The following is a 26,746-nucleotide window of genomic DNA, read 5'->3' on the forward strand; positions in this document are numbered from 1 at the left end:
GCCCGGGTGGCTCAGCGGTTGAGTGCCTGCCTTCAACCCAGGGCGTGATCCTGGAGACCCGGGATCGAGTCCCACATCGGGCTCCCTGCTCAGCAAGGGGTCTGCTTCTCCCCCTGTCCCTCCCCCTGTTCATGTTTGTGCTCTCTCTCTTTAAAATAAATAAAATCTTTAAAGAAAAAAAAGATTTTATTTATTTATTTTTTGGCTTTTAATTAGGCTCCATGCCCGATGTGAGGCTTGAACTCACAACCCCAAGATCAAGAGTCACATGTTCTATTGACTGAACCAGCTGGGCACCTCCCCATTACCTAATTTTAGCAAATAGTTTCTTCCCCATATGTATAGTATGTATGTATGTATTTATTTATTTATTATTATTATTATTATTATTATTATTTTGTATAGTATTTATTAATCCGGTTTTTTTTCCTGGAATAATTTAAAGCAAATCCCAGGGGTGCCTGGGTGGTTCAGCTGGTTAAGCATCTGGCTCTTGAATTGGGCCTAGGTCATAATCTCAGGGTTGTGAGATACATACAGCCCCGAATTGGGCTCTGTGTTAGGTGTGGAACCTACTTAGGATTCTCTTTCTCCCTCTCCCTCTGCCCCTCCCCACCTCCCTCTCCCAAACCAACAAAAACCCTAGCAAATCCCAGAGAGGGATATCTGGCTGTCTCAGTCCATAGAGTATGTGATTCTTGACCTCAAGGTTGTAAGTTTGAGCCCCACACTGGGTGTAGAGATTACTTAAAAATAAAATCTTTAAAAACAAAACAAAAAAAATATAGGGGCACCGTGGGGGCCCACTGAATTGGGAACTCTCTTGGTTTTGGTTTAGGACATGATCCTGGAGTTGCAGAATCAAATCCTTCATTGGCTCCAGGCACAACTCAGAGTCTTCTTGGATTTCTCTCTCTCCCTCTCTTTCTGCCTACCCCACCCCTCATCTCCCCTTATAGAACACACAGGTGGACACATGCAAGTGGTTTCTGTCTCTCAAATAAATCTTTAAAAAAATTTTAAAATAAAAATAAATAAAGCAAATCCTAGGTATGTCATTTCATGGTAAAAACTTTTTTCTTTAAATATATCCACCACACCCTTATCACATCTAATAAAATTAATTCCTCAATATCATCAAATGTCTAGTCCTCATTCAAATCTTGCTGTCTCAGAATAGTTTTCTTGAATCAAGATCATGAAGTACTTATTTATGTCTCTTAAAACTCTTTTGTTTATTTAATTTTTTAAAGAGTTTATTTAAGAGAGAGAACCAGTGCCTGTGCATGTGCATGGGGGGAGGGGCAGAGGCAGAGCCCAAGGCAGTTGCCTAACCCACTGAGCCACCCAGGCACTGCCAAGTTTTTTTTTTAACAATATATTGCAAGACTGAGGCGCCTGGGTGGCTCAGGGGTTGAGCGTCTACCTTGGCTCAGGGCATGATCCCAGGGTCCTAGGATGGAGTCCTACCTCTTGCTCCCCACGAGGAGCCTGCTTCTCCCTTTGCCTGTGTCTCTGCCTCTCTCTCTCTCTCTGTGTCTCTCATGAATAAATAAAAATAAAATCTTAAAATAAAAACCCAATATATTGCAAGAAACTACTTTTCTTATGTCATGTTAAACTGCTAACAAAAGCACTTTCCACAACTTTACAATAAACATCTCAGAGACAGTATTTTGAAAGATAATTATTTGAATAGACAAGTTCTATTTTTTCTCCTTGTTTTGAAATCATTTCAAGCTCATTTTAAAAAATTATAAAAATAGTTCAAACGATTATCTTCATCCAGCTTCCCCAAGTGTTAATGTCTTATAAAACCTCAGTACAATTGTCAAAACCAGGAAATTGACATAGTATTGACAAATCTGCAGTCTTTATTCAATTTCATCACTAATATCCCCTTTCTGGGCTAGGATATAATCCAGTATTATGCACTGCATTTAATTGTCCTCGCCCTTTCTTCAGAATAGTTCCTTAGTCTTTGTCTTTCATCTTCAGTCTTTGTCTTTTATGACCTCCACACTTTTGTAGAGTACTAGCACTAGCCAGCTTTTTGTAGACCTACTTCAATTTGGGTTTCTCTGATGTGTCTCCTGATTAAATTCAGGTTGTGTGTTTTGGCAAGAGTATCACAAAAGTGGTGTTGTATTCTACTCGATGCATAATATCTACAGGAACCTGATGTCAATGTTTATTACTGGTGAAATTAACCTCAATCACTATTTATCAAGTAGTGTTTGCTGGATTTCTCCAGTGTAAAATTGCTTTCTTTGTCTTTGTAATAAAAGAGTATCTTGTGGGGCAATTCTTTGAGACTATGTAAATATCCTGCTTCTCATAATACCTTCTTGCTTCCAGGAATTATTACCACAGAATTTGCCAAGTGGTGGTTTTCTATAACCATCATTCCTTCTACATTTATTTTTTTATTTTTATTTTTATTTTTTTTTAAGATTCTATTCATTTATTCATGAGACACACACAGAGAGAGAGAGAGAGAGAGAGAGAGAGAGAGAGGCAGAGACACAGGCAGAGGGAGAAGGCTCCATGCAGGAAGCCTGATGTGGGACTTGATTCCGGGTCTCCAGGATCAGGCCCTGGGCTGAAGGCAGGTGCCAAACTGCTGAGTCACCCAGGCATCCCCTCCTTCTACATTTATTAATTGGTATTCTACTCTAAGGAAAAGCTTTCTCTCTTCTCTTTCTTTCATTCGCTCAATTTATTTATTCAGTTATTTATTTCTATCAGTATGAGCTCATAGATATTTATTTTATTCTATGTGTTATAATCTATTGCTATTATTTTTTTGCTCAAGTTGTCTCAGATTGGGCCATAAAGAATCTCTAAGTAATTCTCTATGAATTAGTTTGAATCTATTTTTTAAAATATTTTATTTTTAAGTAATCTCTACACCCAACGTGAGGCTTGAAGCCACCATCCTGAGATCAAGAGTCACATGTTGTACTGACTGAACCAGCCAAGTGCCTCTGAATCTTTTTATTATTTTATTGCCTTTGGATTTTGAATCATAGTTAGAAAACATTTCTCTACATTGAGGTTAAAGAGGAGTTCATTCATGTTTTCTTCTAATCATTGTATAGTTTTGTATTTTACATTTAGATTCTTGATCCACTTGGAGTTTATTCTTACGTATATTATGGAGTATGGATCTAATTTTACCTTTTACTAAATGGCTACCCATTTGTCAAAGTACTATTTATAAAAAAAAAAAAAAGTCTTTGCCCCAGTTAAGTAAGATACCACTTTTATCATATACTAAATTTCCTTATGCACTTGAATCTGTTTTTGGGTTTTTTATGGTATTCCCCTGGTCTGTTCATGCTCCAGTACCATATTGTCTTTTTCTTAAAATATTTTATTTATTTACTCATGAGAGAGAAAGGGAGAGAGGCAGAAACATAGGCAGAGGGAGAAGCAGGCTCCCTGTGCAGAGCCTGATGTGGGACTTGATCCCAGGACCCTGAAATCATGCCTTGAGCCGAAGGCAAGCACTCAACCACTAAGCCACCCAGGCATCCCACCTATACTGTTTTAATTGTAAAGGCTTTTTAGTTTTAATATTTGATAGGGCAAATCCTCTTTCTATATATTGTTTTTTTTTTTTTTTTTTTAAGATTTATTTGCTGAGGCTCCTGGGTGACTCAGTTGGCTGTCTAACTCTTGATTTCCTTTTTTTTTTTTTTTTAAGATTTTGTTTATTTATTCATGAGAGACATACACACACACACACACACACACGCACACACAGAGAGAGAGAGAGAGAGAGAGAGAGAGAGAGAGAGAGGCAGAGACACAGGCAGAGGGAGAAGCAGGCTCCTCACAGGGAGCCCAGTGCGGGACTCGATCCCAGATCCCGGGATCAGACCCTGAGCCGAAGGCAGACACTCAAACTCTGAGCCACCCAGGCGCCCCTGAATCTTGATTTCAGCTCAGGTCATGATCTCAGGGTCCTGGGATCAAGCCCCTTGATCTATAAGGGCTCTGTGCTCAGTGAAGAGTCAGCTTGTCCTTCTCCCTCTGCTTCTCCTCTCACTTGCATGATCCCTCTCTCTATTTTAGAGGGAGAGAGGGAGAGAGAGTGCACATAATGCAGGAGTGGGAGGGGGAGGGTGGGAGAGAATCTCAAGCAGGTGCTCTAGCAGAGTGTAGACCTCCATGCAGGGCTTTATCCCATGACCCCAAGATCATGACCAGATCTGAAACCAAGAGTTGGATGCTTAACCAACTGAGCTACTCAAGTCCTTTCTGTATATTGTTAAGTAAGGCTCATTACTTAATAGCCACAATCCACTTAATGGGAAAAATAGTACCATTTCATTATGGACTTCCTAACAAAGGAAAAGAACTATCTTCTTAATTCTCTCCTCATTATCATCATCATCATAACATTTCTATGATCATGATGCCATCTGTACTATTTATACCCCCTATTATGAATCATTTTATATACATTTTCTCATTTAATAAAGCATCAATATCCAGGCAGATCTTGGGAGATGTTGAAAATACGGTAAAGTGTCTTTCCTTTCCCTAAGCTCAACTTCTCACTCCTGACACAGGAGGTGGTTTTGGTTATTTGAGGCTAACTTCCCTGTTCGTCTATGTTAGTGAAAGTTTAGTAGGACCGTTCATGATCAGAGATATTAGAAATAGATGGTATCTCCAGTCTTCTCATTTCAAATGCAGAAATGAAAGCTCAGGGAGAAGTCATTTACACCAATAGATAGTTTAGAAGAAAAATCTAATCCACTGTCTTGATTTTACAGAGGTGGAATTTGAGTGACCCACCCAAGATCATGTAGTAATTAAAACAGCTTTGGGTCCTCACCTTGCATCAGGCACTGTGTTAAGTATCCTACATAGTTTACCTTATTTCCATGACAACCTAATAAAAAGTTAAAAATATTGTTGCCTCTATTGCATGGGTAGGAATACTGAGGCTGAAAGTTGGTAGAGTAGATCGTCCAAGATGAGTCAGACAGCTGGCACAATGCAGAGTTGGGATTTAAAATTGGCCATGGGGCAGCCCTGGTGGCTTAATGGTTTAGTGCAGCCTTCAGCCCAGGGCCTGATCCTGGAGACCTGGGATCAAGTCCCATGTCGGGCTCCCTGTGTGGAGTCTGCTTGTATCTCTGTCTCATGAATAAATAGATAAGATGTTTTTTTTTAAAAAAAAAAAATTGGCCATGTTTTAGTGTGTCTGGCTGGATCAGTCAGAAGAACATGTGACTCTTGATCTTGTGGTCATGAGTTTGAGCTCCACATTGAGGGTAGAGTTTACTTAAAATCAATAATAAAAAATAAATAAAATTGGGTGGATTTATACTCCTAAATGTTAGGCTCCAGTGCTCCCAGCATGCCTCTAGCACCTCAGATACAGAGTTCAGGTGAGTAGACCCAAGATTTATATTAATCATTCAATCATTAATTAATTAATCATTCAAATCCTACTTGTTTATCAGGAATGGAAGTGTTGAAATTGTACACTCATTCATAAAAGTAAAGTAAAAGCAAATATACAAAAGAGTTTATACAAATGATTTGACAGTGCAGCAAGATGGTCCAAAGAAGTCATTATTTTGCAGTGATAGTTTTTTTTTTAATTTGAGTGTTTGCTTTTTTTTTTTTTTTTTTTTTGAGTGTTTGCTTTAAACATGCATACAAAAAAGACTGTTATGCATAAGTGTTTTAATGAAATTGAAATATCCTGATATTGTGTGACTTTCAATATACATCTCTTAAAAAATGACTTTTCTTATATAACTGGGGCACCTGGGTGGCTCAGTGGTTGAATGTCTGCCTTTGGCTCAGGTCTAATCCTTGGGCTCTGGGATTGAGTCCCGAATTGCGCTCCCTGCATAGAGCCTGCTTCTCCCTCTGCCTATGTCTCTGCCTCTCTCTCTCTCTGTGTCTCTTATGAATAAATTGAAATCTTAAAAAAAATAACTGCAACAACCTACAATACCATTATCACACCAAAAATTTTACAATAATTCTCTGGTACTATCTAATACTCAGTCCATATTCAGATTTCCACTACTGTCCCTAAACTTTCAAATTTTTTTGTTGAAATCTGAATCTAATCAAGCATCATGATTGCTTTTGCTGGTTTTGCCTCTTAAATCTTTTTTTTTTTTTAAGATTTTATTTATTTATTCATAAGAGACACACAGAGAGAGGCAGAGACATAGGCAGTGGGAGAAGCAGGCTCCATGCAGGGAGCCCGATATGGGACTTGATCCCGGGTCTCCAGGATCACGCCATGGGCTGAAGGCAGGTGCTAAACCGCTGAGCCACCTAGGCTGCCCTTAAATCCCTTTTAATCTAGAAAATTCCTAGTTTTCTCTTTCCCTTCTGCCTTCTCCCCTTTCTTTTTTAAAGACTTATTTATTTGAGAGAGCGTGTACTCACAAGTGAGCAAGCACAGGGGAAGAGCAGAGGGAGAGGGAGAGAAAGAATCCCAAGCAGAGGAACACCAGGGTGGCTCAGCGGCCTTCCGCCCAGGGTGTGATCCTGCAGTCCCGGGATTGAGTCCCACATTAGGCTCCCTGAATGGAGTCTGCTTCTCCCTCTGCCTGTGTCTCTGCCTCTCTCTCTGTGTCTCTCATGAATAAATAAATACAATCTTTAAAAAAAAAAAAAAAAAAGAATCCCAAGAAGACTCTATCTTAAGCTTGGAGCTCTACACAGGGCTTGATCTCACAACCATGAGATCATAACCAGAGCCAAAATCAATAGTTGATTGTTTAACCAACTAAACCACCCAGCACCCCTCTCCCATGTTTCTTCTTTTTTTTCTTCTTCTTTCCCCTTTTCTTTCATTCTTTATTTCCCTTTCTTCTTTATTTTTAAGTGACATTTGCTTGTTGGAGAGACCTGGCAACAGAGGTGTATTATGTCCCTCTTCCTAGATATTTGATTATTTCCTCATAATGTCATTTCACTTGCTCCTCTATTCTCTATGTTTCCTATATTTTAAGGGCTTGTTAGATTCAAGTTAAATATTTTTGGCAAGAATACTTCATGGGTGATGCTGTACAGTATATATCAGAAGCTACATGATGTCAGGTGATCATACTGGCAGTGATGCCAAGACAAATCACTGGGTCAAGGTTGCAATAGACAGGTCCCTTCCCTGCTAAGCTACATTCTACCAACAAGCAATCAGGGAATGGTATTTCCACACCATGTGAATATGCAATTTCCTACCAACTCTGTTGGAATCAATCATTCTATTCAAAATGGTGATTTACCACCTCTGTCTTATCTCTATATTCACCAACTGGCAATCTTCTGTCAAAACAATAGATATTTTGGAAGACCTTTCTTAATCACCCAAAAATTGATGACTCTGAAATATGGTTCCTATTAGAAAGGATAAATGTTTAATTCTTTCCCTTTAATGTCAATTTCAAAGTAAGGTGTTGGTATGATAGTTACCTCTAAAGGTGGCATAGAAGTTTTTCTTTTTTTTTTTTTTTTAGAAGTTTTTCAATGATAGATCTGAAAGGGATTCCCACTTACAGTGTTTTTCCACTTACATACATCATATCACCTAGAGCACTCATAGCAGGTGACTGCCACATTCACCTATAATCTGTAACTTTAATACTTAAAAGTAAAAGAGAGATCAATATCAAATAAAAAATAGATAAATTAGACTTCATCAAAATTTAAAACTTTTGTGTGTCAAAGGACACTATCAACAAAGTGAAAAAACATGTAATAGAAAGTATTTGCAGATTACATCTTTGATAAGAATCTAATATCTACAATATATAAATAACTCTTACATTTCAACAACAGAAAAACCCAAACAACTCTATTTGAAAATGGGCAAAGGAGGCATGCCTGGGTGGCTCAGCAGTTGAGCATCTGCCTTTGGCTCAGGGCGTGATCCTGGTATCAAGTCCCACATCAGGCTCCCTACATGGAGGCTGCTTCTCCCTTGGTCTCTGCCTTTCTCTCTCTCTGTGTGTCTCTCATGAATAAATGAATAAAATCTTAAAAAAAGAAAATGGGCAAGGACTTGAATATATCTTTCTCCAAAGTAAATATACAAATAACCAATATGCACATGAAGAGAGGTCTAACATCATGAGTCATTAGGGAAATGCAAATCAGAACCACAATGAGATTCCACTTCACACCTACTGGAATGGCTATGATGATAATTTTAAAAAACTGGACAATAATAATCGTTGATGACTGTGGAAAAATAGGACATTGAAACTCTTATACATTGCCGATGGTAATATAAAATAGTCAGCTGATGTGAAAAACAGTTTGGCAATTCAAAAAGTTAAACACAGAGTTGCTATATGATTCAGCAATTCCACTTCTAGGTGTACACCCAAGAGAACTGAAAACATGTTTGTATAAAAACTTGTACACATACGTTTATGGCAGCACTGTTCCTAATAGTTAAAAGGTGGAGACAACCTAAATGTCCATCAGCTGATAAGAAAACAAAATATGGTATATCCCTACAATAGAATATTATTTAGCCACACAAAAAAAGAAATATTGGGGGCATCTGGGTGGTTCAGTTGGTTAAGTGCACAACTCTTGATCTCAGCTCAGGTCTTTATCTCAGGGTCATGAGTTTAAACCCTGTGTTGGGCTCCACACTGGGTGTGGAGCCTACCTAAGAAAAAAAGAAAGAAAGAAAAGAAATACTGATAGATGCTAAAATATGGATGAAACTTAAAAACATGGTAAATGAAAGAAGCCAGACACAAATGGCCACATATTGTATGATTCTATTCATGTGAAATGTCATGTGTAGGCAAATCAATAGAAATAGAAAGTAGATAAGTAATCATTCAGGAGATGAGGAGGGGAGGAATAGGGACTAACTGCTAATAGGTACGGGGTTTCTTTTGGGGGTGATGGAAATGGTCTGAAATTAGATAGTGGAAATGGTTGTTGCACAACATACTGAATATACAAAAACCCATTGAAGTGTACACTTTAAAATAGTGAATTTTGGGACTCCTGAGTGGTTCAATCAATTAAGCATCTGCCTTCAACTCAGGTCATGATCCTGCCAGGGTCATGCTCCCAGCTAAGTGGGGAGCCTGCTTCTCCCTCTTCGTCTGCTGCTCCCTCTGCTTGTGCTTGCTTTCTCTCTCTCTCTGTAGTCAAGTGGATGGGTAAAATCTTTTTAAAAAATAGGGAATTTTATATTTTATATCTCAAATTTAAGCATGCTATAAGTAAAAATGGAAAAATCAACAAAGAGAAAAAAGGCATCTAAATAATTTACCTGGGGGCACCTGTGTGGCTCAGTCAGTTAAGTGTCTGCCTTTAATTTAGGTCATGATCGGAGTTCTGGAATAGAGCCCCACATTGAATCAGGCTCCCTGATTAGCAGGGAGTCTGCTTCTCCCTTCCTCCTTTGCCCCCCTCCACCTGCCTCATCTCTCTTTCTCTCACTCTCTCTCAAAAAAATAAATTAATAAATAAATTTATTTATTTTATTTATTATAATAAATTATTTTATTTATTATAAATAAAAATAAATTAAAAATAAATAAAATCTTTAAAAACAAACAAACAAATAATCTACCTAGAATATAAAACCATTATATTGACTCTTGCTTTATTTTTTAATTTTTTTAAAAAGATTTTATTTATTTATTCATGAGAGAGATATAGAGAGAGAGGCAGAGACACAGGCAGAGGGAGAAGCAGGCTCCCTGCAGGGAGCCTAATGCAGGACTCCATCCCAGGACCCCTGGATCATGCCCTGAGACAGAAGTAGATGCTCAACCACTGAGCCACCCAGGCGTCCCAACTCTTACTTGCTTTAATTCCAAAATGATGCCAAACAAAATTGCCCCAATGAAGCAATGTGAATCCATGATGGTGATGATTTTTTTTTCCTTTCCAATTTATTGCAGCAGTAAAAAAGAGTCAGATGTTATGTTCAAGTAATAGAAGGACCCTATAGAAAAATTATGGTGCAGGGATCCCTGGGTGGCGCAGCGGTTTGGCGCCTGCCTTTGGCCCAGGGCGCGATCCTGGAGACCCGGGATCGAATCCCACATCGGGCTCCCGGTGCATGGAGCCTGCTTCTCCCTCTGCCTGTGTCTCTGCCTCTCTCTCTCTCTCTCTCTATGTGACTATCATAAATAAATAAAATTAAAAAAAATGTTAAAAAAAATTATGGTGCAAAAAATTTTTTTAAAAAGAAAAATTATGATGCTGTATGATGCATTAAATATAATTAATTATACAAACTGATAATGCAGTTATATATATATATTAGTGACATGCAATGTTATATTAGGTTCAGGGAAAGTATAAGAAGTTTTATGTAATGTAACAATATCATTTATAGTTGAATATGATGTTTTGCATTTGTCTAAGAATATTAACATATAACATATTAAAAAGATCTATTTAGGATCCATATTAGCTTGTATACACACAGAGTATCTGAAAGGATATAAACAGAACTGGTATTACTCCCTTCACCTAAGCCTTTCAGTTCTCCTCCCTGCAGATAAGGAATATTTTTTACTACAAACTTTTCAGTACTTTCTGAATTTTGAATCACGTAACTATCTTGATTACTCAAAAAATATCTTAAATCACCGACATTACTTATACAAGATCATTGATTAAACTTAAGTCCAATTTATGGATTCTTTTCCAGCTTTCAGAACTTCCCGTGATTACATTCTTTTTTTTTTTTTTTTTCCGTGATTACATTCTTAAATATGTCAACCTCGTTGTACCATGGAATTTTGTTACTGTCAATCGGACCTGCACTGATAGCCAAGTCTGTTAGCTTTTTGTCCCTGTCACATGGGAGCATCAGTCCAACCTTCATAGGGTGATGATAATATCAGGGAGAACAACTTCAGAAGCAGAGAGACACCTTTGCAGAAAACAGAGAATATTCATTGCATCTATAAACACCTCAATAGGACTGACCTTGATCTGTTTGTTGTTATAGTGATATAATTTGGGTGGTGTACAGAAGAACTTTCAGCTTAAATTTATCTCCACCTTTTCCACCATGCCTTCTAGGGCTCATGGTTAGTCATCTGCAAAACCCTCTATGTTCTAAATCTCTGAGTATTTCCTTTATCTTCTTGTGCTAGCCCATTGGTTGTCAATGGGAGTAATTTGCCCTGCTCCTAAGAGGGCATTTTGCAAGCTTTGGAATATTTTTGATTGTCACAATTGAAGATGGTGCTACCAGCAATTATTGGACAGAAGCCAGGGATGCTGCTAAAGATCTTACAATGCCCAGGGCAGTCCCCACTTTAAAGAATTCTTGGGCTTGGGGCACCTGGATGGCACAGTCAGTTGTGTCTGCCTTGGCTCTGGTCATGATCCTGGGGTCCTGGGATAGAGCCCCACATCAGGCTCCCTGCTCAGTGGGGAGACGGCTTCTCCTTCTGCCCCTCCCTCCACTCATGCTCTCTCTCTCTCAAATAATAAATAAAATCTTAAACAAACAAAAAAACCAAAAAAAAATAAAACAGAAGAAAGAAAGAAGAAAGAAAGAAAGAAAGAAAGAAAGAAAGAAAGAAAGAAAGAAAGAAAGAAGAAAGAAAGAAAGAAAGAAAGAAAGAAAGAAAGAAAGAAAGAAAGAAAGAAAGAAAGAAAGAATTCTCAGGCCTCAAACCTCGGTAGTGCTAGGTTGAGAAACACTGATTCTGCCCTGAAGGAACTGCTTTTTCTGGAGCCTTCTCAAATTGTGTCAGTGTTGTCTTGTATGGGAACTTGGAGATGGGGCAGGCTTCTTTCCTCCTTATCACTGCTTCAAAACTATTCTCCCTCCCTGAATTATTTTCTAGAAAAGTTTAGTTTTGAATTCCAGATCAGACCTTATCACTCACTGCCTCTCCCTACTGCATTTGCCTACTTAGCTCCGTTTCTGTCCTTCTCTTCAACACTACACCAGTCTTAAATCTGGGTGCTCTCCCTCTCCATGTAGATGCACTTTCCAACATCCTGGTCCCTTCCTGCAAGGCTCTTGCTCTCCCCCTCCTAGTCACTCACTCACTTATTATGGAGATTGGCCTTGACTCCAATTGCAACCCCTCCATCATCTCAATTCAAGCAGTCCATCTGATTGATTGATGGATTTGGATGAGAACACTTAAGTTCTCTCAGCAAATTTCAGTTATACAATATAGTGTTATCAATGATAGTTACCATGTTCTACATTAGATCCTTAGATCTTACTCATAACTGAAAGTTTGTACCCTTTAACTAACCTCTCCCTTTTTTCCCCATCCCTCAGCTCTGGCAACCACTATTCTACTCTGTTTCTCTAAGTTCACCTTTTTTTTTTTTTAAAGTTTCCATAAATATGATACTGTGTAATACGTCTTTCTTTGGCTTATTTCACTTAGCATGATACCTTTGAATTTCACCCATGTTGTCACAAATGGCAAGTTTCCTTCTTTCTCAAGGCTGCATAATATTCTATTATGTATTTATATATATATCACATTTTCTTTATCCATTCATATGTCAATGGAGACTTAGGTTGTTTCCATATCTTGACTATTGTGAATAGTGCTGCAGTGGACGTGAGATATATACCAAGAAGTGGGATTGTTGGATCATACAGTAGTTCTAATTTTAATTTTTTGAGGAACCTTCCTACTGTTTTCCGTAGTGGCTATACCAGTTTATATTCCCACCAACAGTGTACAAGTGTTTCCATTTTTCCTCATCCTTGCCAGCATATGTTATTTTTGACCTTTTTTGGTAATAGACATCCTAACACATATGAGGTAATATCTCATTGTGGTTTTGATTTGCATAAGCTATGCATCCTTTATGATTAGTAATGTTGAGCATCTTTTCATGTACCTGTTGGCCATTTGTATTTCTTTTCAGACAAATGTCTATTCAGGTCCTTTGCCCCTTTTAAAATTGGGTTATTTGGTTTTTTTTTTTCATGAAATCCTTGTATATTTTAGACATTAACTTCTTATCTATCTGGTAAGAGATAATTGCAACATGGTTTGCAATTTTTCTTCCATTCCATAGGGTGTCTTTTCGTCTGGTTGATGGTTTCCTTTACTGTGCAGAACTTTGTTATGATTTTGTTAAATCAACATTTGTTAAGTAGAGCCCTGTGGTGCATATGGCTCAATAAAAGACCACAAGAGAAATTGAGATATAGAAGCTTATAATAACTCACAGTCCTGGTGAGATATGTACCATGATGCTTCACAAAGCCACATGGGGAGGTCAAGGCAGGGTATAGGCCGAGAGAATTACAGGACCTGGAGCACATGCCCTTATTAGGGTCTGAGGATGGAGTGCTTCCTGGGCTGAGGCTGGATTTAAACAAAAAACAGTGGAGTTTTGGTAAACTCTATGGGAGGGGGGTGGTCTCATCTAAGGTGTGCACAAGGGGTAGGCCCTGGGAGATTGGAGAAACTTTATCACAAAGGCTATTGGAAGAGTCACATTGGGAATTTACATTTACTTGTGCTCCTGAGAGACAGGATATGTTTGTCATCTGGGAGATCTACCTGCATGATGGGCTGGCATCAGTTTATTTTATTTTATTTTACTTTATTTTTTTATTTTTTAGCATCAGTTTAAAGTCCCCACAGGTCAGTTAGCCAAACAAAATGGATGCCAAGGCCGCAATGCTGTGGAGTAGCTTAGCTAAACTCTCAGCAATCCATCTTGTGATGCTTCAACATCAGGGATAACAATCACTTGTGTGGCAGATATGTTCAAAGAATAGCTACTGTTTTCTGAAGCCATCGTAAAGCATATTTAACCAAGGCAATAATGATGAAGCCTATGATTAATTAACATGCTACTGTTTGAAATCCAGTTCTTATTTATCCTCCCAGGTCGATGGTGAAAGCCATGAGAACAAACCAGGGAACTTGAGGAGTGTGGGAATTTGTTGAAATATTTTGGATATATGATGAGTGATATGTAAATCTTGACACATCTTCTAGAGGTTGGTCTGTACCTGTCCTGAGTTGTTAATGTACATGCAGCAAGAAGTTCCCTGTAAAGAACAGATTCCACACCATTCAGCCAATAGGAAATCTAATGCCAGTTGATTATTCATCACCATTTTGTAGTAGTGAGCATTATTGCTGCGTCAGACTCAGTATGCAGACTCAGCGTCTGCATGTGGTTAGTTAGGGTAGCTGATAATTGTTGAGTGGTTTTTAATATTTTATCTTAATTTGGCTAGGGTGGAAGTATTGTTCCTATGTCTGTCAAACAGTGGTAATAGCCAGTCCCAGCAGGATAGGGATAAGAATGGCTTTCTTGGTACACTAGCAGGACATCTCTAGTGGAGAGGTGCCAGGAGTATAAAAGGTAGCTGGAATATTAGAGGTAACAATATTACAGTAATAAGGGTCATCTCTGTAGACTGCTTGTAGCATTGGCAGAGCCAAGTGAACTTGCTCCTGGCCTCTTGAATTGGGTACACAGTAGAATTTGAGTTTGAATGGGACATTATTTATTATTAAGGGGCTCTGAGTATATAGGGTGAGGTCCAACATTTTCTGTTTCAATGTAGTTGGTAGCCTTTATAAAGTACCACTGTAGGGAGTTAATTATTTTGATGCTTATCCACATGCCCTGTTTGGGGTCTAGATTAGGGGTTTTATTTAGCCTTAATGAGGTTCATGGTGTTTGAGAGGGTGGGGATTAGGACAAGGGCCTGATCACTAGGAAGAACAGTGGTATAGATAGTGAAATGGGGCTGTAGGTCTGACCCTGAATGGTAACAGATCTAATATAATTTTTAGAAAAGATTTTATGTATTTATTTATTTTGGAGAGAGTGTGTGTGCACATGCATGCATGCAAGATGGGTGGAGGAGGGAGTGAAGGCCACGGAAGAGGGAGAGGAAGAGGGAAAGAATCCCAAGTGAACTCTGTGCTGAGCACAGAGCTCAATACAGGGTTCTATCTCAACCTTGAGGTCATAACCTGAGTCGAAACCAAGAATCAGACACTCAACCAGCTGAGCCATCTGGGGACCCCCAGATCCAATATCATTTTACTTGTAAGGTCTGGGTTGCTGTGTTGGAAGTTTCTATGAATGTAATCATGTCAGATCTGGCTCACTTGTTGTGGTGTGGGGCAAGGTTGTTGCGTACAACAGGGAAGAGCTTTTGGATAAGATGAGTAGAGTAGTGTAGGTAGCAAATTCAGGTGTTGAGAAGATGTTGGTGATTGTGGTGGGAATAATGAGAGTAGTAGGGTTTGTCATAGAGGCAGAGGGTAGAAAATAAAAGCTGTAATCTAGTACATTGAGCAGTGAACACAGCAGCAGGAGGTCCCTAACCATGGAATCTAAGCAAGTCATGTTAGAGATGTTGTAACCAAGTGTTTTTGGCTAGTGCTGTTTAGAATGTTTGGCCTGATGTGAAGTGATGTCCGGTGTTGCCAGGGGCACTTACAGTTTTGCAAGCATTTTGATAGATGCAAAATTCATGAGGCAAGTAGTTAGCTATTTCAGAAAAGTAGAACTCTGGGATTCTCGATGTTAATCAACTGGAGGTATTTTTGCAACTTGGTCTTGAGGCTAATAGTCATCACAGTCACTTCTTTCTTGGTATGGAGGCAATCTGGGAGGGGAATGTCCCCATGTCCAGCAAGGCTGGAATGCTTTGTCTTCCTCATCTGTCTCTTGGGTTGTGGCATTGTCATCTGAAGTACAGTCGTCTCCAGCAGTGAGCTCTCACTCAGTCTGGGGCCATGTCATCTGAGATATTTGTGTGCTTGGGATGGCAGAGACCAGCCCGGGGAAGGATGGCCTTCCCAGGTGAGATCCATGAAGGGTATGAGTGGCTGGCTGGTGTTAAATTCCAAGTGTATATAATAAGAAAAGGACTCTTGGGACGCCTGGGTGGCTCAGTGGTTGAGCATCTGCTTTTGGCTCAGGGCATGATCCCGGGGTCTGGGGATCGAGTCCCACATCGGGCTCCCTGCATGGAGCCTTCTTCTCCCTCTCCCTATGCCTCTGCCTCTCTATCTGTGTTTCTCATGAATAAACAAACAAACAAACAAATATTTTTTTTAAAAAAGGACTCTTATTTTGGGGCACCTGGATGGCTCAGTCAGAAGAGCATGTGACTCTTGATCTTGGGGTTGTAAGTTTAAGCCCCATGTTGGGCGTAGAGGTTACTTAATAATTAAAATTTTAGGGGCAGCTGGTGGCTCAGTCGGTTAAACATCTGCCTTTGGCTCAGGTCATGATCCCTGGGTCCTGGAATTGAGCCCCTCCCTGCTTAGTGAGGAGCCTGCTTCTCCCTCTCTTGCACTCTCTCTAATAAATAAACAAAATCTGTAAAAAAAAAAAACTTTAGGGGTACCTGGCTGGTTCAGTCAGTAGAATATGCAGCTCTTGATCTCTGGGTACTGAGTTCAAGGCCCACGTTGAGTGTAGAAATCACTTAAATAAATAAACTTTAGGGCGGCCCCAGTGGCTCAGCGGTTTAGCGCTGCCTTCAGCCCAGAGCGTGATCCTGGAGACCAGGGATCAAGTCCCACATCGGGCTCCCTGCATGGAACCTGCTTCTCCCTCTGCCTGTGTCTGTGCCTCTCTCTGTGTGTCTCTCATGAATAAATAAATAAAATCTTTAAAAAAAATAAATAGATAAACTTTAAACATTTAAAAAATAATTCCTAGTGTATATGCTAGAGGCTTGACTCAGGATGGAACTACAAGTATGCACTCTGCTATTAGGTGAGAAGAATGACCTGACCTCCATCAGGTCATTAAGGATGTACCTGCAAGGAGCATGCAATGTCCATGACCAAGATTTGTGGAGACTCCATCCACAATGTATATAGATAATGGGCATATTAATACATTAATTGTAGGGAGATTTTGTGGATAGCAGTTTTACAATCTAGAGACTAGCCCATTACAACTATTGGAAATTCATCAGGGCACAAATCTGCCATCCAGATAAGTCTAATTTGGCTACATTCTGCCTGGGAAATAATTTGAGACCTAGGATAAGGAGGGAGTAACCATTTAAGTATCACTTTCATTGGCACCATTTAGTGTAGATGGAGGTGAGCTTTGGGTCAGGATCAGGGCTCCACAACATGCTGGCTAAAGCCTTTCTAACAGGGCCCACACAGTCATTCTGTGGTGCAGTCGTACACTTGGCTGATAATGTTCCAGCACATCTGAAACAGGGTTAGGTCCTGGGGTCTACTAGCAACCCTCTTATCAAGGCTGTGCATAATACCAGTAACAGCCACAACAGAGAACATTTGCATTTGACTAGCTTGTTGGGCTTTCTTCCATTGAACAATCTGAATACTGACCAAAAGAGGAGTGTACTTGCTTTGGAACAAGAGACCATTAACCTCTTTCTCTAAGGTGGGATAGGGGCCTTGTTTCAGTCTATTGATAAGGGTTATAGATCCCAGCATTTCTGTTTGGATTTCATTTCCTAATGTGACTGGCATCCACCAGGCAGAAGGCCTCTTTTCCTTTCTCTGAGATCTACACTGTTCTGCTAGTGGGTCCTAGAGCTATAACTTCAATCTTCTATAAAAATTTTTTTTAAAGATTTCATTTATTTATTCATAAGAGGCAGAGAGAGAGAGAGAGAGAGAGAGAGAGGCAGAGACATAGGCAGAGGGAAAAGCAAGCTCCATGCAGGGAGCCTGATGTAGGACTTGATCCCAGGACCCCAGGACACACCCTGAGCCGAAGGCAGACACTCAACCGCTGAGCCACCCAGGCATCCCTGTTTGTTTATTTTTAGAGTAGGCTCCATGCCCAACATGGGGCTTGAACTTGCAATCTTGGGATTGAGAGTTGCACGCTCTACTGACTGAGCCAACCAGACTGGGCCAATGATATTTATATAATCGCGATTGCTAAGCAATTTGGTAGAGGTTTGTCTCCTTGGGCTCTATATATTATAAGAGCGTGAGTTTGCACCATCTGCCCTTGGTCAGGTTGCTAGCATATGTAAGATGATGAGATGGTGGAAAAGTCAACACAGTAAAGGGAGCATTCTCCTGGTGAGCAGATGAGTGATGTCCTCTCTGAAATGAAAGGGGTAGAGGTTCCCTGGAAATGCTATCAGGGGAGTCCTTGGAGGAGACTGATGATTGATGTGGGAAATTTGGAGACATGAGGTCTGAGAATTAAGCAGTTTAAGAGCCTGGAATAAAATTACTATCCAATTGGGGACCCCTTACTGTTTAAAAAGCTTAGAAAGCAAGTCTTTGAGCAGGTCACTGTGCCTGTCTCTCTATAAGTCTAGCCTCTTGGGACCAGTAAGCTAGGTTGAAATTCCACAAGATTCTATGTTCTAAAGCCTGTGACCAAACAACTTGGGAGGAGAAATGGGTTCCTTGATCTAAATCTATGATGTCTGGTGAGCTGAAGGAGATGAGCGTATATCTGGTTAAGAAAGAGTGATATGCTGAAAAGTGGTTAGCAGCAGTCTAGTGAAGGTATCAATTATGGTTGTTATGTACTTACCAACTTCAGCAGAGGGTGGCAGCAGCTTGAAAAAAATCAATTTGCTGTTGTGAATAAGGTCTGTTACCCTAGGAAGTACATGTTTTCCAGAGTCTTGTAGAGTTTTCTTTAGGACCAAAGAGGGGCGGTTATTTACCATCACTTTAGCTAGAACCAGGGTGAGGGGGACGCAATGACAGTAGGCCTAATAAGGGAGTGCCATCACTTCCCCTATGGCCTGAGAGGATATGGCCCATCCTGCTAGTGGTTATGACATCTCTGGAGGAATAGTTGTGTCTGGAACTGTGTTCAATATTTTGGGAAGTGGCCCACACAGAGCCTTGGAACAGGTGTGTAATTTGGATAAGGCAGCTACAATGTTATTATAATGTATTTCTGGTGTTTGCTGGCATGTGTACAGAGACATGATCAAGCATGATTGGCATATGTGAGTTGGCTCTCTTTCCAAGTAGAGATAACTCAGATAGGCTTTCCCTGAATCATGAAATTATTCCTTTGTTACTGTCCAGACCAGACTGTGGGCCTATTGGCTACTGTTCAGGAGTCAGTAAAAATGTGTGCCCTTGGGAGTCTCATTTTCATGGCCCATTGTAAAGTCAGGCACACGGTCACTAGCTCTGCCAGTTGGGTTGAGCCAGGAGAGCTCCCCTGGACTAGGGATATGCAGCTTAGCTTGATGATATGCTCCAGCCTCCAAGCAGGTTGCATAGCATAGCATAGCAGGTCCATCCAAACTATTAGAGGGGCCCGCAGTGAAGGTGCTTCTCGCTGCACCTCAATATCAGTGGACAAGGGGCCAAGCATGGGGGAAGCCACATCCTTCTGTATTTTGGAAGAACCCTTGATATCAGGGTTAGTCCTTTCCTAAAGGTATGAGTTCCCATTTAACAGTGTGGCCTCAGTGGCCCTGCTGAGTCTCTTTTACATTGAAACCCTAAACCAAGGTAAGATGGGAACTTGGTGTGTGAAGCTGGAAGCCTGTTAATATCTTTTTCTCTAAAAGGGTCCAGTAAGCTACCAACTTGTGGTGCTTAAGTGTCATATACGACTGCTATTTGGGGCAGATGTTTGGTCCAGAACCCCATGGACAGCCAGGTAGAGCTATGCTTCATCCAGAGACTCCATGGTAATGAAACATCACCAGTGATTCAATTCAGAAGTCTGAACCTCAAGGGACTAAAGCAGGGCCTGATGCATATCTTGTTGGGCCAGCCATGATGCAGTTTATTGAGGTACTCCTCAATAGGAAAAAGCTGATTTAGTGGCACCTGGGTAGCTCAGGTGGTTAAGTGTTTGACTTCAGCTCAAGTCATGATCTCAGGGTCCTGGGATCAAGCCCCATGTTGGGCTTTGTGTTAGTGGAGAGTCTGGCTATCCCTTTCCTGCCCCCCTGTGTCTCCCCATAGTCTCTTCCCCCTGCCCCTCCTGTGCTGCTCATGTACTTTCTCTCTCTCTCAAATAAATAAATAAATAAATAAATAAATAAATAAATAAATAAAATCTTTAAGAAAAGAAAAAAGAAGAAAAGAAAGCTGATTTTCATGTAATGGCATAAATAGGCCTAAGTAATATGGTTAAGTGTGGAACATGTAGTCCAAAGATGAAAAGACATCATATGTGCTGTGCCTGCCATAGTGTAGTGGGAGGCTTAATGGTGAGGAGTTGATATTTTATATTTTATAGCAAGAGGAATTTTGTAGCTCTCACCTGACCAACCATGTCAAGAAACTGAATAGAAGTGGCCAGTCCTTGGATCTTATGTGGAGCAAGGGTCCATCCTCTTTGCTGTGGATGTTGGCTTACTAGGTGTAAGTCTTCCTGATGACATCCTCAGAGGACCTCCACAGTAGAATGTCATCTATATGATGTTGAAGGCAGCAGTGGATTAGTTTGAGTGAATTTAGATCTTGTTTGCATAGGGTATGTGTGATGGCAGGGCTATTTAGTTAATTCCTGGGAAGCTCAGTAAAGGTATACCGGGTACCCTCAAAACTGAAAGAAAATTGAAGTGTGGGTCTTCTGTTATTAGGACCAGGTAAAACATGTCTGACTAAATCTTGGACAGCAAAGTAGGGGCCCTGGGTTCTTTGGATGTCATCTATCATCTTTATAATATTGGGAATGGGAGCTATAGTGGCCGGAATCTGTGCTTTTATTTTATTTTTTAAAAGGTTTTATTTATTTATTTGAGAGAGAGTCTCTTTTGTCTAATGTAAGTATAGCTACTGCTGCTTTCTTTTAGTTTTCATTTGCATGGAATATATTTTTCCATCCTGTTGATTTTGGTCTATGTGTGCCCTTTAAGTTGAAGCGTGTCTCTTGTAGATAGTATGTAGTTGAGTTTTGTTTTTTTTATTCATTCAGCCATTCTATGTCTTTTGATTGGAGAATTTATTCCATTTACATTTAAAGTAATCATGGATAATATGCACTTGCAAACTGCACTATTGCCATTTTGTTAATTGTTTTCCAGATGCTTTATAGTCTCCTTGTTCCTTTCTTCCTCTCTCATTCTCTTCCTTTGTGATTTGATGATTTTTTTTCTATTAAAATTTTCAGTTCAGTCATTGCATTCTTCAGCTTTGTGATTTCCTTTTGGTATCTTTTTTTTAAAAAAAACAATTTTTTTAAGGGGCGCCTGGGTGACTTAAAAATCCACTTTTGGTTAAGCAACTGCCTTCAGCTCAGATCATGATCCCAGAGTCCTGAGATTTAGCCCTATATCAGGCTCCCTGCTCAGTGGGGAGTCTGCTTCTCCCTCTGCCCCTTACCTCACTTGTGCTCTCTCTCTGGCTCTCTCTCTCTCTCAAATAAATAATAAAATATTTTAAAATTGTATTAATTTGAGAGAGAGAGAGCGTGGGGAGAGGAGCAGAGAAGGGTGGAGAGGAATAAGCAGACTCCACTTTGAGTGTGGTATCTAACACAGGGCTTGATCTTATGACTCCAAGACCACAACCCTAGCCAAAACCAAGAGTTAGACACTTAACTCACTGAGCCACTCAGGTGCCCTTATTTGGTACTTTTTAATATTTTCTATCTCTTTATTGAAATTATTTGTTGGTTTATGCATTGTTCTGACCTATGACTGTTATTTTTTAAAAAGACTTATTTATTTATTTATCAGAGAGAGAGAATGGTGGGGGTTGGGGCAGAGGGAGAGAGAATCCTAAGCAGGCTCCACACCAAGTGCAGAGCCCAACTCAGGCCTTGATTTCATGACCCTGAGATCATGACCTGAGCTGAAATCAGGAGTCAGATGCTTAACTGGCTGAGCCACCCAGGCACCCTACTATGACTGTTACTTTGAACTCTCTGTTGGGTTCTCTCACTTGTCTCCATTTCATTACAATTTATTTCTAGGGATTTATTTTTTTAAAAGATTTTATTTATTTATTCATGAGAGACCCACACACACACAGAGGCACAGACACAGGCAGAGGGAGAAGCAGGCTCCATTCCATGCAGGGGGCCTGATGTGGGACTTGATCCCGGGTCTCCAGGACCACACCCTGGGCTGAAGGCAGCAGTAAACCATTGTGCCACCTGGGCTGCCCGGGATTTATCTTTTTTTTTTTTAATATTTTATTTATTTATTCATGAGAGACACACACACACAGAGAGAGACATAGGCAGAGGGAGAAGCAGGCTCCCTGTGGGGAGTCTGATATAGGATTCGATCCCAGGACCCTGGGATCATGACCTGAGCCAAAGGAAGATGCTCAACCGCTGAGCCACCTTGGCATCCCTATCTTTTTCTTTTGTTTGGAACATATTTCCCTCTTCATTTTCCTTGACTCTCTGTGTTGGTTTCTGTACATTATATGAGATAGCCGCATCTCCCATCTGAGAGGCATGACTTGTGCAGGAGATAAACCTTGCCAATCAGCCTGACCTGAGCTCCTAGTTGCCTCTCAAAACTGTGATGATCCAAACTACCATTTTTCTTCTTAATGGCTCCCAGTAACTTAAGGTGTGCCAAGACCTGACAGTGTCCCAAAAGGAAGGATCACAGTTAGCACCTAGATGCAGGCTTATTAGAAGCTGGACTCTCAGGCAGTAGCTATGAATGTTGGGAGTTAAACCTCTTTTGGAGAGAAACTGGGAGAAAAAACTGGCATTTTTATCTGTTCCCTCTATGCTGAGCCCAGATGTAGGGCTCAGGGGTGGGGGCAGGGAAAGTTCACCAATGCCTATTTAAAAACTACTTCTTTGTTTGCTGTGAATACAAGCCCCCTTGACTATCAAAGCAAGGTGATTGGGGGGCCCATCCCTTAGGTAGAAGCTTTACAAGTTGGGACACTAGATATGTGATCCAAAACCTTTGATCCTCAGAGAGAAGCTGGTTCTCCTGAGTGAGGACTGATCTTAATGAAATGGAGTTGGGGATTCTCTCTTGATTGTGTGGTACTGTACCAGAGGTGAAGTTTATGGGAAGAGTGTATCTCATTTGCCTGATGTGTAAAAATCACTCAGCTAATTTCTTGATTTCCCTCAGAGGGAATTGCTCCACATATAGCTATATATCTGATGCAACCATGGGAAAAAGAAAGTTCAGGAGCCTCTTATGTCACCATCTTGGTCCCTCCCTCCTCTTTCCTTTTTCTTTATTTTCAAAACTTATCCCTCTTCAACTCATTTGCTTCCTTTATCACTAGGAAAACAAGATAATTTCTTTTTTTTTTTAATTTTTTTTAAAAATTTATTTATGATAGTCACACACAGAGAGAGAGAGAGAGAGGCAGAGACACAGGCAGAGGGAGAAGCAGGCTCCATGCACCGGGAGCCCGACGTGGGATTCGATCCCGGGTCTCCAGGATCGCGCCCTGGGCCAAAGGCAGGCGCCAAACCGCTGCGCCACCCAGGGATCCCGAAAACAAGATAATTTCTATAAGCTCCCACTACCTTATCTACTCACTTAACAGCAAGCTCTACCAACTACTGTTTCTTCCCTTCCATTATTATGAATGAATCATCCATGCTCTTATGAAGGGTCAACTGATTCAGCAGTGGGTGCTGAAGCTTGCTCATACAGGCTTGCAAGGACTGAATGTTAACATTGTAGGAATAGGGATCCCTGGGTGGCTCAGCGGTTTGGCGCCTGCCTTTGTCCCAGGGCGCAATCCTGGAGTCCCGGGATCGAGTCCCGCGTCGGGCTCCCGGCATGGAGCCTGCTTCTCCCTCTGCCTGTGTCTCTGCCTCTCTCTCTCTTTCTCTGTCTATCATAAATAAATAAATAAAATCTTAAAAAAAAACATTGTAGGAATATTGTGAGCTGGTTATTAAACCACCAATAGTTGAGAATTAGCCACAACAGGAGTATTTATATTATAGAAATCAGCAAATGCTACAAATTGGTGCTTTTCCTCATGTTAACATGTGGTTAACCTGTACTCCTTGGCTGTTCATATAATGTAACTTAAGTTATACACACACAATTATGTTGATGAGATCCATCCATGTTAATATGTTCATTCATTTTTACTGTCCTGCCCACACCCCAAGAACATGAGCTCCATTTTCATCAATTATATTCTCTGGTATATTCCTAGGCTTGGAGCAATACCCAGCACAAAGCAGGCTCAATGCATATTTATTTGATGCAACAAATGGGGGTGTGTCTGCAGTTCTACCTCTGCCACCTCTCTGAGTTAATATGTTTATAAGTTATTTGGGATTTTAGTAATCTTTTTGTTATTTCTTAAAGTAAAATCTATGCCCAACATGGGCTCGAACTCAACTCAGAGATCAAGAGTTGCATGCCCAGGCCAGCCAGGCATCCCAGAATTTAGATCTTAATATGTTTACTCACTTGGGTTTTCATTTTGCATGTCCTTTACAACCAGAAGAGGACAAGCTTGGAGGGAAGAATAGGTAAGAGATGGCCAATCATAAGTGTGGGGATCCTCTCTGATGTGGGAATTCAGATGAGCTAGGGCAGCCTTCAGGGTGGTAGGACGGTAGACTGCTTTGGGGATTCAATGCCACCAGGTGGCAGTATGAGCATGCTAGAAAGCCAAGGGTAGGGCTCCAGGCCACATGGGTCCCTGAATGCAGGTAGGCGTCTCAAAGATACACATTTCCTTCTTTTTTTTTTTTTCTTTCTTCCCTTTGGCCAACTCATCTTTTATTAATATTAGTCTTCTGCAGCTTTATATAAGTTGTTGTTTTATATGTCCCCTTACATTTGACAAAACTAAATTTAAAATACCGGAGCACAAGAAACCAGATTAAAAAACATTTTTAAAAAAGTTTTAATTAATTTATTCATTTTCCAACTAATCTGTACAACCAACATGGGGCTTGAACTTACAACCCCGAGATCAAGAGTTGTATGCTTGTCCGACTGAGCCAGCCAGGTGCCCCCTTCCAGTTTTTTTATTGAGATAAAATTCACATAACCTAAAAATTACCATTTAAACTGCATGATTGAGTGAGTTTTAGTATAACTACAATGTTCTACAACCATTATTACTATTTTTTGAAGAATATTTTATTTATTTATTTATTTATTTATTTATTTATTTATTTATTTATTTATTTAAAAAAGAGAGAGGGCACCAGCAGAGGGGCAGCACTGAGAGGGAGAGGGAGAAACAGGCTCCCCACTGAGCAGGGATATCTATGCAAGGGCTCCATCCCAGGACCCTGGGATCATGACTTGAGCTGAAGGCAGGCACTTAACCAACTGAGCCACCCAGATGCTCCCATTAATACTTTTTTTTAAAAGAGATTTTATTTATTCATTCATGAGACACAGAGAGAAAGAGAGAGAGACAGAGACAGAGACAGAGACACAGGCAGAGGGAGAAGCAGGCTCCACACAGGGACCCTGATGCGAGACTCGATCCCGGGACCCCAGGAGCATGCCCTGGGCCGAAGGCAGGCGCCAAACCGCCGAGCCACCCAGGGATCCCCCATTATTACTGTTAATTCCAGAGTATTTTATTACTTCAAAAAGAAATCCTGTACCAATTATGTAGTCACTCCTTACCTTCCTTCCCTCCATCCTCTAATAACCATTAATCTATTTTCCGTCTCTCTAGACTTGCCTATGCTGGGCATGTCATATAAATAGAATTATACAATATGTAGCACTTTAAAAAAAAAGTTAAATAGGCTCCACTCCCAACATGGAGTTTGAATGCACAACCCTGAGATCAAGGGTTGCATGCTCTACTGATTGAGCCAACCAGGCACCCTTGTAGCACATATTTTTTAATGGCAAGATTTATCTATGGTGTCAAAATAAGGCTATGTTCCATCTAAAATATCAGAGTTTATACAGGATAGGAAAAGCATACAGTTTTGAAATAATAAGTAACTCTAATTTGCCTTAATATTTTATAATAGAGTTTTAGTGCCTACCCAAATTGGATTTGCCTGACTTCTTGGGCAGGAACACACTTTAATTCTTTTGATTACAGTGAGATAGAGACTAAAGGATAGAAACAACAAAGACTGATTAATGGTTCATGTCCCCTTAATTTCTTAGCAAATAAAAAGCAAAGCACCTGCTCCTGGCTGGCTCAGTCTGTTAAGCATCTAAGGTCATGATCTCAGGGTTCTGGGATTGAGCCCCTAGGCAGGCTTCTTGCTCAGCAAGGAGTCTGCTTCTCCCTCTTCCTCTGCCCCTCCCTCCTGCTCTTTCTTTCTATTTTTTTCTCTCTTTCAAATAAATAGATCTTAAACAAAAACAAAAACAAAACAAAGCAGTATCCAGACATTACCCACCATATATTCAGGCTCCTGCTAAAGACAGGATTCTTTTAGTAGTCTTCATAGCTTTAGGCCAGACTGGCTGCAGTTAGTCCCTCATGGGTTTTGCCCACAGCCAACAGCACTGACACTATGGGAACTTTTGAGCTATTATCAGCAACAGTTGAGGGAAACAGGGAGAAGGGTTCGTCCTCCTTTTATAACTTTCCCAATGGTAGAAATTTTAGGTTAACAGCAACGCTTTATCACACCTTTTTTTCATCTTATTTGGGATACACAGAATATCTTGTAGTGTTTTTATAGACTATCAAAAACAAAAGATGCTTCAAATTCTGTCATATGGAATATCACCTTCTCAGTTTGCAAAGGGCATAGATCTTTCTTTAAAGCAGTTGTCAGGATGCCTGGGTGGCTCAGCGGTTGAGCGTCTGCCTTCGGCTCAGCGCATGATTCGGGGATCTGGGATTGAGTCCCACATTGGGCTCCTTGTGGGGAGCCTGCTTCTCCCTCTGCCTATGTCTTTGCC

At 40.4% G+C, this 26,746-nt stretch overlaps 1 protein-coding gene across 6 annotated transcripts in view; it reads left to right on the plus strand.

The window, feature by feature from the left end:
• Positions 1-26,746, plus strand: part of CCDC126 (coiled-coil domain containing 126) — a 105,940-nt gene that overhangs the window by 1,580 nt on the left and 77,614 nt on the right. For 2 of the 6 annotated variants that reach the window (XM_038557110.1, XM_038557109.1), the window contains exon 1: positions 18,343-18,473. The exons of 1 other annotated variant lie outside the window; for it this stretch is intronic. The gene's annotated coding sequence lies outside the window, so the exon portion shown is untranslated. Of the gene's footprint in view, positions 1-18,335; positions 18,560-18,608; positions 18,831-26,746 lie in introns of those variants that run through there. 3 more of the 6 variants (XM_038557112.1, XM_038557115.1, XM_038557113.1) reach the window with 3 other exon arrangements.

This window comes from Canis lupus, chromosome 14, assembly GCF_011100685.1.
Source record: "Canis lupus familiaris isolate Mischka breed German Shepherd chromosome 14, alternate assembly UU_Cfam_GSD_1.0, whole genome shotgun sequence".
NCBI lineage: Eukaryota > Metazoa > Chordata > Mammalia > Carnivora > Canidae > Canis > Canis lupus.